General features: G+C 40.7%; 1 non-coding gene across 1 annotated transcript; it reads right to left on the bottom strand.

Annotated features, from left to right (window-relative positions):
- Positions 1 to 10,487: 10,487 nt before the first annotated feature.
- On the bottom strand, positions 10,488 to 10,594 carry LOC130716452 (small nucleolar RNA R71). Its single transcript, XR_009012064.1, has one exon. It is a non-coding gene; the product is annotated as a small nucleolar RNA R71 (small nucleolar RNA).
- Positions 10,595 to 12,829: the final 2,235 nt, after the last annotated feature.

Below are 12,829 nucleotides of genomic sequence, written 5' to 3'. Positions count from 1 at the left end.
TATTGTTCTTTTCCCAATTCTTTGAGAAAATTCTTCAGCCATATTATCTCCTTGGCTGCTTCTGAAATGACGACATATTCTGATTCAGTGGTTGTGTAAGACCCTAACCTTACTATTGTATTACTTATATGAGTTAATGAATAAATGTGAAGTTTTTGGTGAAGTTTGAGTTTCTTATGAATCTGTCCGTGATCTTGTGTGAATTTTTGACAGGTCTTAATAGGGATGGCAATTTCCACCTACATCTGGGGATCCCCGCGGGGACTGCCATGTTTGGGGCCCCGATCTTGGGGAATTTTTCCCTGTGGGGATGGGGATGGGGACAAAAATTCCCCCGAGATAAATTTGGGGATGGGGGTGGGGATCACCCTCCCCGCCCCACGGAATCCCCGCCCTGTATGCATAGGTAAAAAATCAATAATACCCTTAATAGTAAATTGAATGTTATTTGAACTTCATTATATATTTTCATAGAACTTGACATATTTCATTCTCATTTGTGATTTCTATATTTAACTATTTGTAGTCCACATGGAAATTTAAGAATTTTTTATATTTAATTTATTTTTATTTTATTTTTAATTATATGTTAATGGTCCCCAGGGGGATCTGCGGGGACCCGTGGGGAGGTGGGGATTGGGGATGGGGAGAAAATTCACCCCGTCACGGGGATGAGGAGTGGGGATGGGGACATAAAAGAGATGCGGGGACGGGGATGGGGGTGAAGGTATGAAAAACGGTAGAAAGGGAGGTTTGAATAACGTTTTCAAGATAAAACTTCCACCTTAAAGATTTCAACAAATCTTTTCGAGAACTTAGTTCTAAAGATAAGAGATAGAAAAGCACACAAGGATTTTTATCCTGGTTCACTTGATAAATCCCTCAAGCTAATCCAGTCCACCCGTTAATGTGATTTCTTCCTTCTTAGAATGAAGGCAATCCACTAATCAGGTAAAGTGTTACAACTGCACTTGAAACCTACAAGTGACTAACAATTACACTGACTTAGCTCACACTAAGATTCACTCTCTTAGTCTTCTCTAGGATCTGATCAACCTTGATCTCCTAAAGGTAACTAAACAAACTGTTTAAGAAAGAATGTTTACAAGAGATTTGCTTCTGAAAAGCTAATAGTAAACACACTTAATTCAGATGAAAGAATGATTAGAAGGTTTTTGAATATAGCTTGCGCGTGTGTAATTCTTCCAACCGCATCTTTCAATCTTCAGCCTCTATTTATACTCCAAGGATTAGGGTTTGAACGCTGCATGGAAATGCTACCGTTGGAGGGCAGTTCTGGAAATTCCAGCTTCTGCTGTGGCTGAGAACGTTAGGTAGGTCGTCAGGAAAGTACATTTGCTTTTGTACTTGGATAGTGACTTGACCTTTAAACCTAGGAGACTTCTGATCAGGGGAATGCTTCATGTTGGAACTTGTGAAGCCGGTTGATCAGAGTCAGAGGGAAAGCACAGATCCTCTGAACGTTGTATCTTCTGATTCTGAACTCAGAGGGAAGTACATGGTCTTTAGAGTTTCTTGCTTCTGGACATCAGAGTTTCCACTATTCAGCTTCTGAATCTTCAGAGTCTTTTACACCATCAGAACATCTGAACCTTCAGAGTTTCTTGGTTGTCAGAACTTCTGGATCTTCAGAACTTCAAGTGACTGAGTCCATATCAGAGCTTGTATGACTTCAGATCTTCTGAAGCATTTCTACTGTTCAGAGTGAAAATAGATGTTGCGAAAGCGTTGCTTGGGTCACTCTTTATGCACAGTGCTTCTGATTTGTGTGAGATTGAATTGAGGTCAGAGCCTGTAAATAGCACACTCAGAAAAACACGTTAGCGTACCATAATTGTTCATACTCAAATGTTAACTTGTAATCATCAAAACATAGAGTTGTACTACTCGATCAAAACTTGATCTTACAGGGGGAGGCACTCCCCGCCCCCACCCCGCGCGGGTGCCATCCCTAGGTCTTAACGACCTAATATCGAGAAGCTTTCTTCATAAGAGTTGTAGCTCTCTCTGTTAACTAAATTCTCTCGTTGGTTTCATGTCATTCCGATATCTGTAGCCCGAGATATCGATGTTTTAGTGAGCAGAGGTGTTGCTGTACAGTTGATGACCCGGGTTTATATGATGTTTTTAGGGTTTTCCTTTGTTAGTTTTGAGTCTTTTTCTTGTGTCTCATGTAGTGTTTCATGCATTCTCATGCATTTTGACTTTTATTTGTGCATTTGCATTAGTTTAGTAATTTTGTAGTTTTATAAGGGCTTTAGTTGCATTTAATTAGAGTTTGAGTGTCATAGGCAATTTCCACTTGTTTTGGAGCCTTTGTGCAAAACTAACCTCTGAATTTCTAGATATTTTCCTAGCTTTGTCATCAAGTTTTCAGGTTGTAACAGCTAAAGATGGAGTGTCTAGAGGTTTGGAGAATTGAAGAGAGGCTTAAAGAGGAGTTAAAATGAAGATCAAAAGGTTTTCCAGCGAGTCAGAGCACCTAGGCGTGCTCCATTGGCGCCTAGGCGCCAATTGCTTTTTCCAGGGTTCTGGAATTGGCGCCTAGGCGTGCTTAATTGGCGCCTAGGCGCCAATTACCTTCCAGGGGCTCATTTTCAGGATGGAATTGGCGCTCAGGCGCTCTGAATTGGCGCCTGAGCGCCCAGAACAGCCCAAACTCGGGAATTTTGCCTATAAATAGGATTTTAGTCACTTTCTTTGGGAATCTTGGATACTACTTTCATTTTTACATAAAATCAGAGGTAGAGGAGCATCTAGGAGAGTGTGAGAGGGCTTCTAAGCTTGTAATTCAGGTTCTTAGCCATGCTTGGCTAATCTCTCTTCTTTTGCTTTGGATTTCTTTGTAAGACTTTTTGTATTTGAGTTATAATCTTAAGTTCTTTCCCACATGTTCTTCTTCTTCCCTTGAATCCCATATCCATGCTTTATGTTTCAAGTTAGAACATGTGCTAGCTTTATACTTTTCTATAATTGGAACGGAAGTTTGTTATAGATTAGGGACTTATTATGGGATTACCTCTTCTATACTTGCTACTAGGAATAGAGGAAGGGTTGGGGTTTGTTGGCCTGAACTTTATAATCTTTATGCTTCAAACAAATGTTTAAGTACGCAAGGAATTGGGCTTATCTTTTGGTTTGAAAGAATTATCTATGCGAGGCATCGATAGGTAGTTGCTTAGGCTATAGCATCAAGGAGAGATTCATGAGAACATGTGCTTAGAATGATGTGCTTGAATTGATTAGTTGAGCAAGAACCCAAAGTAAATCACTCTTTCTTTTCATTCTCTGTTTCATTTCTGAATTTATATTTTCTTTTTCCTTATTACTACTTCGTCATATGTTTGCCTCAATAAAACAAACCTTCAAACTCAAAGCTTGAACCGAATCTATTCACTCACAATCCCTGTGGTTCGATATTTAAAACCGGGTGGATTCGTACACTTGCGGATTTACCAACAACAGTTCTTGCGATTTTGTTTTGTTTTAATCTTTTTAATTAGTGATTAATTATTAAATTATTTAATTAAAGTCAGAGTTTGTGGGCTTAAGAAAAGTGTGAGAAGATCCTTATTGGGCTAGGAATGTCATGGGCTTGAGGAAGGAGGGAAATTAGGGTTTGAAACCCTAATAACCCTTGTGGCCGCCAAGGAGGGAAATTAGGGTTTGAAACCCTAATAACCCTTGTGGCCGCCGGCCACATATGTTGAACGAGGGGGGGGGGAGTTTTATTTGTTTTAAAGTCTGATTATGTCTAATTAATGAGTGATTAATTATTTTGACTAATGGTTTTGGGCTTGGGCTAGCAAGTGAAGGAAAATGAGAAAAAAAAAACAAAACCCTAGCCCATTTGAGAGTGTGCCGCCGGTTTTGCATCTAGAAGGGGGGGGAGGGAAATCCTTTTTTTTCACAAAAGCTGAATTAGAAGTGCCTCCCATACACCCTTGTTACGTAAAACAGAAGAAAGAAGAGAGAAAAGAGAGAGGAGCCGCCATCTTCAGCCCTAACGCCGCCGGCCACCACACGCGCGAGAGAGAGAGAGAGGAACGTGAGGGAGAGAGAGATCGAGTGGGAGAGCAAGAGAAGGGACTTGGACAACAGCTAGTTGGAGTCTCTTTCTCATCAAAAACCTTTTCTTTTCCATCAAGTTTCATCAAGGTAAGGGCTGGTTTAGGAAAAGGGTAGATGTTTCATCAAAGTAAGGGCTGGTTTAGGAAAAGGGTAGATGCTTAGGATGTTGCCATGAAAATCCTTGAGAAAAGATGTATTCTTGCATGTTTTTGCATGAGTTTTGTGAACATGTTTGCTGCTGTACATTGATGTCGTGAAAACCATGATGTGTATCCTTTATTTGATGTATCTAGTATGGCTCTATGATCATAAGTAACAATCACATGTTTAGTTGCTATTTTGGTCTTTGTTTTTCACATGTTTTTAACATGAAGGTTGGTGATTGTTGGATCTAATTTTTTTGGGTGAATATGGTTGATGTTGTGGGTGGACTTATGCTTGTGAGGTTGAAGGGAAAGAAAGAAAAAAAATACAAACCCTAGGACTCATATTGGGTTCGGCCGAACCCTATTTCAGGGGGTTCGGGGAATTTCTTTCTTTCGTTTCAAGCACAACTACGTCCGATGCCTTGTTCGATGAGTTTGCTAAGATATATTAGTTGATATGCATGAGAACATGATTATGAGTATTGATGTAATATGAATAATGCCAGACTGAGATAATGTTACAAGGGTCGCTCATCCAGCTGTATTTCCCATTGGTGTTGTGAATTTTTATTGTCGTTTATGTTCATTATTCGACGTTAAATTTGTTAAGACTCTAGGTTGGCTAATTAGAGCCATAAACAAAGAGAATTGTGAACTAAGTCGCTTGCAAGTAAAATGTGAATTAATATGGAACATAGGTCTAGTTAAGACTGTGGACCATGAGAACGATGGTGCCGTTAGAGACAAACGATTACTTGCATGCGAGGGTGTTGGATTGACTTTATGTCGTCCTGAGAATTAAGGGTTGTACTGTGTGTCCCCTTGGGATTGACTGCGCGTCTCCCCATGAACTGAGGGTTGTACTAAGTGAGAATTGTGCATCTGCAGATGTTCGAGATTGGCCAAGGTGTTGAGGTGGTTGTGTGAATGGTGAGGTTCGTTAGTCTAACCGAACTCTTAGGTGATGACTAACTGTTATATAAAATCCTATTAAAACTAAGAGATAATATGTGTTGAGAATTGCCATATATCTATGTTGATTTGTAACTGACCCTTGCTTGTTTGTTATATGTTGTTTTGGGGGGGGGGTAGATGGTTCTGACGAAGACCACAACGTCGATCCACTCCTGGAAACTGACATTGTGTGATGAGAATGAAGATTGGGCTTGGGCGACCGACACGTCCGGAGTCCGACGAATCTATGTCGGCGATGCAAGGCTTACAGGTAGGGATGTGCATCGAAATGTCGTGGAGACACAACGTATGACGGGAGGAGTCATCACGATGCCTTATCCAATTCCACGTTACTTTTACCCGAAGGACGAAGATTCTCAAGTAGCATCAGTGGAAAGTGATATTTCCGAAGAAGCAGCGGTCGAGACCCAACGACCAATAGAGCAGATCATAGTCCCAACACAGGCTCAAGCTGAGGAACCAAAGCATGACGACAAGGCAGAGTTGATAGGGCGAGTACCTGTAGCACCAGATAGGCTCAAGCGTGACATGGAAGCTTGCTGTGTACTTGGTCAGTTTGAGGCTCCGCTACTTGAGTCTCTACCCATTCCATCCAAGAAGCGTCGTCAGATCAGAGGTTGCTTCGAGAAGGAGATCATTGAGGTTTCCAGTGAAGATAGGGGTAGGGATTGAGAGTTTTTCTTTTTTGGGGACTTGAGAGCTATGGATCGAACTTAATTATTTACTTATTCTGTCAGACTATTTTATGGTTTTGTTATTTCATTTCAGATGTAATGAGATTACGGTTTTGTACTTGAACAACTTCACACGTGGTTGTGATTAAAGTTTCTTTTATTTAATTGCAACGTTATTTCAGTTATCCGACGCTTTATATTTATACGTTCGAGTTCAACTATAAATGATTCAAGAATAAAGTTTTAAGAATTTCGTAAAATGAAGGCTTAATTGCAACTTTGGTCCCTGACATTTACAAAAGCCACGATTTTGGTCCCTCACCTAATTTAATTACAAAAATCGTCCCTCACCTAACACTTCGTGAACAACGTTGGTCCAACCGTCAATTTTTTAACGGAAGAAGCTTACGTGGCGTCTGAAAGCTTATGTGGAAGTGCCACTGGCGTCAGAATCGATTTTTCCTCTCCTCTCGGCTGTTTTTTTTATCTCATAGTGAAGCTTTGCTGTTGGGAGGCCTAGTTGTTGGAACGCTGGGATTGAGGTTGTGTCCTATTCCTCTGAGTTTTTTTGTTGTTTTTTCCTCTGAGATGTAGAGGCATGTGCCTCCCTCTCTCCGGTGGCACTTCCACCTAAGTTTTCAAACACCACATAAGCTTCTTCCGTTAAAAAATTGACGGTGGGACCAACTTTGTTCACAGAGTGTTAGGTGAGGGATGATTTTTGTAATTAAATTAGGTGAGGGACCAAAATCGTGGCTTTTATAAATGTCAGGGACCAAAGATGCAATTAAGCCTAAAATGAACTGTTGTCATTAATTAAAGATTAATAATAGAATCGACAAAAATTCTTTACGAAACTGAGACGTTTGGTTTACTGTGTGACACTCGAGAAATCGGGGCGTTGCAGGTTGAGAGAGCAACTCTATTTTGAAGTTTAGACTTCCAGCTCACAGCAGTTCTGTAAGACCCTAACCTTACTATTGTATTACTTGTATGAGTTGATGAATAAATGTGAAGTTTTGGTGAAGTTTGAATTTCTTGTGAATCTGTCCGTGATCTTGTGTGAATTTTTGAGAGGTCTAAACGACCTAATCTTGAGAAGCTTTCTACATGAGAGTTGTAGTTCTCTCAGTTAGCTAAATTCTCTCGTTGGTTTCATGTCATTCGACCTCTGTAGCCCGAGATAGTCACGTTTTAGCGACCATAGGTCTGGGTGTACAGTCCTTGCGGTTTTGCTAAAAAGAAGGGAATTTTTATTTTGTGTTAATTCTTTTAATTAGTGATTAATTATTTAATTAATTACCTAATTAAATCAGAGGTTCTGGGCTTAGGAAAAGTGTGAGGAAATCCTAATTGGGCCTAGAAGTGGCACAGTTTTGAGAAGGGAGGAGATTAGGGTTTTAAACCCTGAAATCTCTTGTGGCTGCCGACCACATTGGTTGATGGAGGGTTTTCCTTTTGTGTTTAATGTGATTTATTAGTAATTGATGGGTGATTAAGAGTTTTAGTTGCTTGGTTTTGGGCTTGGGCTAGGATTAAGAGAAGAAAAAAAGAGAACCCTAGGCCTAGTAGTGTTGGAGCCGTCGAGTGTAAGGGAGAATGGGGGGGAAAATCCTAATTCTTTTCACAACGTGATCAGCAGAGAAAGAAACCTCTTCTGCCATTGTTGAACTTCAAAAGAAAAGAAAAGAGAAGAACGAAGAGAGAAAGAAAAGGAGAAGCCGAGAGAGAAAAAGAGAAAGCGAGAGAGAGCGTGAGAGATAGCGAGAGAGGGAGAGAGTGATCGAGTGGGTGATCACCAAGAGGGACTTGGACAGCAGCTTGTTGGCTTTCTTCCTCATTAAGAACCTTTCTTTTCATCAAGTTTCATTCAAGGTAAGGGCTGGTTTAGGAAAGGGTAGTTGCTTAGGGTATTTGCCATGAAATTCCATGAGAAAAGCTATGATCTGGTATATGTTTGCATGAGATATGTGAAAGTGGTTGTTGCTGGACTTTTGTGCCATGAAAACCTTGTCTACAAAACCTTATTTGATGTACATGCTATTGCTCTATGATCTCATGCGTAAATCCCATGACTACTTGCTAAGCTTGGCTTGTATTTCACTTGTTTCAACATGATGATTGATGGATGTTTAATTCTGGAATTTTTGGGTGAATAAGTTGATGTTGGGGGCTGGACAAAAGCTTGTGTGGTTGAAAAGAAAGAAAGGAAATTTTTTTACAAACCCTAGAGCCATGTGTGGGTTCGGCCGAACCCTATTTCAAGGGGTTCGAAGTGTTTTTTTTTCTTTCGTTTTAAGGCACAAGTCTCTTGATGTCTTGCTTGATGATTTGCCATGGTTTATGTGCTTGAAAAGCATGAGATTATGATTATGAATGTCTATATGATATGAATATTTCCTTACTAAGAAATCGTTACAATGGTCGCTCATCCAGCTGTAATTCCCACTGTGGTTGTGTATGTTATATGTCGTTGTTTATTCGACGTTGAATTGTAAGACTCTAGGTTTACTATTTAAAGCCATGAACAAAGAGAAATGAGATTTAATCTCTTGCAAGTAAATGTGAATTAAATGGAACATAGGTCTAGATGACGCTATGAACCATGAGAACGATGGTGCCATTAGAGATAAACGGTTACTTGCACGCGAGGGTGTTTTTGTGGATCATTGCGGCTCCACGTGATAAGGTTGACTGCGGTCTCTGATGACCCTAGTTTAGTAGTGTTTTTGTTGAGTCTCATGTAGTGTTTCATGCATTCTCATGCATTTTTATCTTTATTAGTCCTTTTGCATTGCTTTGGTAATTTCATAGTTTTATAAGGTCTTTAATGGTATTTTAGTAGAGTTTAGGGGTCTAGTTTAATTCCTAGTTCATTTTATACTTTTGTGCAATTTAACCTTTGAGTTTCTTGGTTTTGTTCCTAGTATTTCTATGCAAGCAATCAGGTTACAACAGCTGAAGGACGAAGGCCAAGGGGTTTAAAGGCTTGAAGGAGGCATTAAAGTGTGTTAAAGTTGAAGTTTAAGAGGTTTTCAGGCGAGCTGGGGCGCTCAAGCGCTCCACATGGGCGCATGAGCGCCAGGATTGCAGATACTTTTTGTTCCAGGATTTGGTGCTGGCGCTTGAGCGCCCGACACACAGAAAACTCGCCCATTTTGCCTATAAATAGGATTTTTGTCATTTCTCTTGGGATCTTTTGTCATTTTCTCATATTTCAATAAGTTAGAAGAGAGGGTTTGGGTTCTAGAGCTTGAGGAGCTTCTTCCAAGTCCTATGATCCAGGTTTTGTCTTTCTTTTCTTGTATGGATTTCATAGCCATGTTTGGCTAAATCCCTTTTGCTTTGGGTTCTTTGTAAGACTTATGATGTTTTAATCTTAATTCCTATTTCTATTCATGAATCCTCTGAGTAAACCCTTGAATCCCATATCCATGCTTTATGTTTCAAGTTAGAACATGTGCTAGCTTTATACTTTTCTATAATAGAACGAAAGTTTGTTATAGATTAGGGACTTGTTGTGGGGTTACCTCTTCTATGCTTGCTACTAGGAATAGAGGAAGGGTTGGGGTTTGTTGGCCTGAATTGCATGCTTAATGCCTTTAGCAAATGTTTAGGTTACCAAGGAATTGTGCTTATCTTTTGGCTTGAGAGGATTGTCTATGCGAGGCACCAATAGATGATTGATTAGGCTAGAACATCAAGGAAAGACTCGGAGTTTTGTGGATAGAATAGGTTGATTAGAACTAAATTAGTCAAGCAAGAACCCAAGGCATTCTCACCATTGATTATCACACACTTATCTTTGCTAGCTTTCTAATTAAGTATCACAACAATCAATCAACCTTTAAAACTGAATTTTACTCGCTTTCCTACCGTAAACTCGAGGCTTAAACTGAATTGCCACACCAATTCCCTGTGGTTCGATAAATTAAAACCGGGTGAATTCCGTACACTTGCGGATTGACCAACAGTTTTTGGCGCCGTTGCCGGGGAATTGTTTGTGGTTTTTGGTTTAAGTTTTTAGTTTGTGGTTTTATTTTTTGTTTTTATCTTTGTCTAGAATTGGTGCTACTAATATTTCTCTGTTTGAGTGTCACACTTTCAGGTTACTCTCGAGAGAGACACCGTCATGGGTGGCCATATGACGGAGGAGGAGATGCAAGCCCATATCGAGGCAAGAATCCAAGAGGGGATCACCCTCCGATTATGTGAACAAGAAGTTGAGAATGCCAACCGGTCTCTTCGGGAACTCACTTCGGCTACCATGAGTTATGACTATCCCGGGAGCATTGCCTTTCCCGAGGGAGTGGGAAACTTTGAGTTAAGACCGGCATTCATCAACTTGGCTAGCCAAAACCAATATGGTAGAGGTACTTTGGAAGATCAACATGCTCACATGGAGAGGTTCATCCGGAATTGCAACACTTACCGGGTGAACAATGTTCAGGCGGATGCAATTCGGTTGAGCTTGTTTCCATTTTCTTTGAAGGACACCGCTGAGGAATGGCTGAATTCTCAACCTCAAGGGAGCTTCACTACTTGAGAAGACTTAGCGGAAAAGTTCACAACAAGGTTCTTCCCAAGAGCCCTTTTGAGGAAATTGAAAAAAGACATCATGAATTTTGTGCAACCCACTGAAGAAAATCTCTATGAAGCTTGGGAGCGCTTCAAGAAGCTCTTGAGGAAATGTCCTCAACACAATCTCACCCAAGCTGAATTGGTTGCAACATTTTATGATGGTCTACAATACTCTTTGAGGTTTGGCCTAGATGCGGCTTCAAATGGCGAGTTCGATGCTCTTCCCCCACAAGCGGGGTATGACTTAATAGAAAAGATGGCAGCGAGAGCCATGAACTCTGAAAATGATCGCCAAACCCGAAGGAGTAAGCTTGAAGTGGAAGCTTACGACAAGCTCTTGGCCTCCAACCAGCAACTCTCCGAACGAATTGCGGAGATTCAAAATCACATACGACCAATTTGGTCGGTGCTACAGCAGCCAAAGTGGAGTGTGTGGCTATTGGAGGGCCCAATGTTAGTGAATTTTGCACCATTACTAGTCATGGTTTCCGAGGTCAAAGCTCTGGACTTTCTCAACAAGTCCAAGAGCAAGTTGGTGAAAATGATGGTGGCAAGAAGAGCTTAGAGGAGCTATTGGAGAGTTGCATCAACCACATGAACAACAACCATAAGAACCAAGAGGCGGCTATCAAGAACTTGGAGAACCAACTTGGTCAGCTAGCCAAGCAAATGACTGAGATACCTCAAGGTAAGTTTTCTCCCGATTCTTTAATTTTGTCTAAACAAGAAAATTTTGCTGTTGTTACCACTAGGAGTGGGAGAGTGTTACACGAGTCAAAAAAACAAGATGAGGGAGAGAAAAATGAGAAAGTACAGGAAGAATATGAGGGTGCTACGGAGAAGAGAGTGAGTGAACCTGTGAAAGCTAGAGTTGTGAGCACTCCTTTTCCTGAACTTAGTAAGATTCCATTCCCCAAGGCTTTGGTTAAGAAAAATTTGGATAAACAATTTTCTAAGTTTTTGGAAGTTTTTAAGAAACTCCACATCAATATTCCTTTTTCTGAAGCCTTGGAGAAAATGCCTATCTATGCTAAGTTCATGAAGGACATTTTAAGTAAGAGAAGGAAGTTGAGTGAGGTTGATGAAACTATCATGATGACCGAGGAGTGTAGTGCCATTTTGCAAAGAAAAAGGCCTAAGAAGAGAAGGGATCCTGGGAGTTTTACTATCCCAGTGGAGATTGAAGGGTTGACTATTGTTGAAGCCTTGTGTGATTTGGGAGCGAGCATCAACTTGATGCCGCTTAGCATGTTTAGAAGGCTGAACTTAGGAGAGGTCACCCCGACCATGCTCTCCTTACAAATGGCGGACCGATCCCTAAAAACACCTTATGGGATCATTGAAGATGTGATGGTTTAGGTTGATAAGTACATGTTCCCAATTGATTTTGTGGTGCTAGACATGGAGGAGGATGCTAAGATTCCTCTCATTCTTGGCCGACCCTTCTTAGCCACTGGCAGGGCGAAGATCGATGTTGATAAGGGTCAGCTCATTCTCAGAGGTTGTAAGGACAAGGTAAGATTTTCGATTTTCAATCCTAGTTTGCAAACTAACCTTAATGATGGTTTTGTTTGTGATATGATCAAAAGCTTGTCCAGGTCTTCAAAAGAAACCCCCAAAGTGAAGGAAAAAGATGTTGAGCTTAATCAAGCTCTCATCAAGCTTGTTAGTGAAAACAAGTATGGGGGGTCTAAAGATGAGAATTTCCAAGCTCACATGGCCCGATTCACTCAAGCTAGTCACCTTGTAAATATGGAAGGTGTGACTAGTGATGAGCTCATGATTAAGCTTTTCCCTCACTCCTTGAAGGGGGGAGCAAGGATTTAGTACGATGGTTTAGATGATACCCTCTCTTGGGAGGAGTTGTTCCAAAGGTTTTGTGCAAGGTTCCTACCTTGCACATGTGGAAGAAAGATTGATGGTAAGGAATTTCCTTCCTAACACCAAAGGAAGGAGAGTCCACCTAGGACTATAACTTAGGGCTGCTTTGGAGACAACCCAAGTCATGTTTTACTTTGCTTGTTTGTTTGTTGCATTTTGCAGGGAATGAGAGCTTGAATTTTTGAGTAGGAGGTGTATCAAAGGCCTCCATGGTCATTGGTGAAGGAGGTCGACTCTTTCCCTTAGTTTAGCTCATGAATTTTTTTGCATATTTTTCCTTTTTAGCCTTCATTTTCTATTTGGTCATGCATTGTTTAGTTAGAGTCGTTTTTTGGGTCTTTACTTCCCTATACTCACATGTTTTTGCCCTTAGTTATGCTCTCTAGCTTGCGCTGGTTTTGGAAAATGTTTTTGTGAATACTTGGGTTTTCTTTTGGGGATGAGTGATTGCATGCTTTGGGGAAGAGAGGAGGAGACTTC

Source organism: Lotus japonicus, chromosome 4 (genome assembly GCF_012489685.1).
Source record: "Lotus japonicus ecotype B-129 chromosome 4, LjGifu_v1.2".
In the NCBI taxonomy this organism is placed as follows: domain Eukaryota; kingdom Viridiplantae; phylum Streptophyta; class Magnoliopsida; order Fabales; family Fabaceae; genus Lotus; species Lotus japonicus.
The sequence above is the reverse complement of the archived record's forward strand: the minus strand, read 5'-3'. Positions and strand labels throughout refer to the sequence as shown.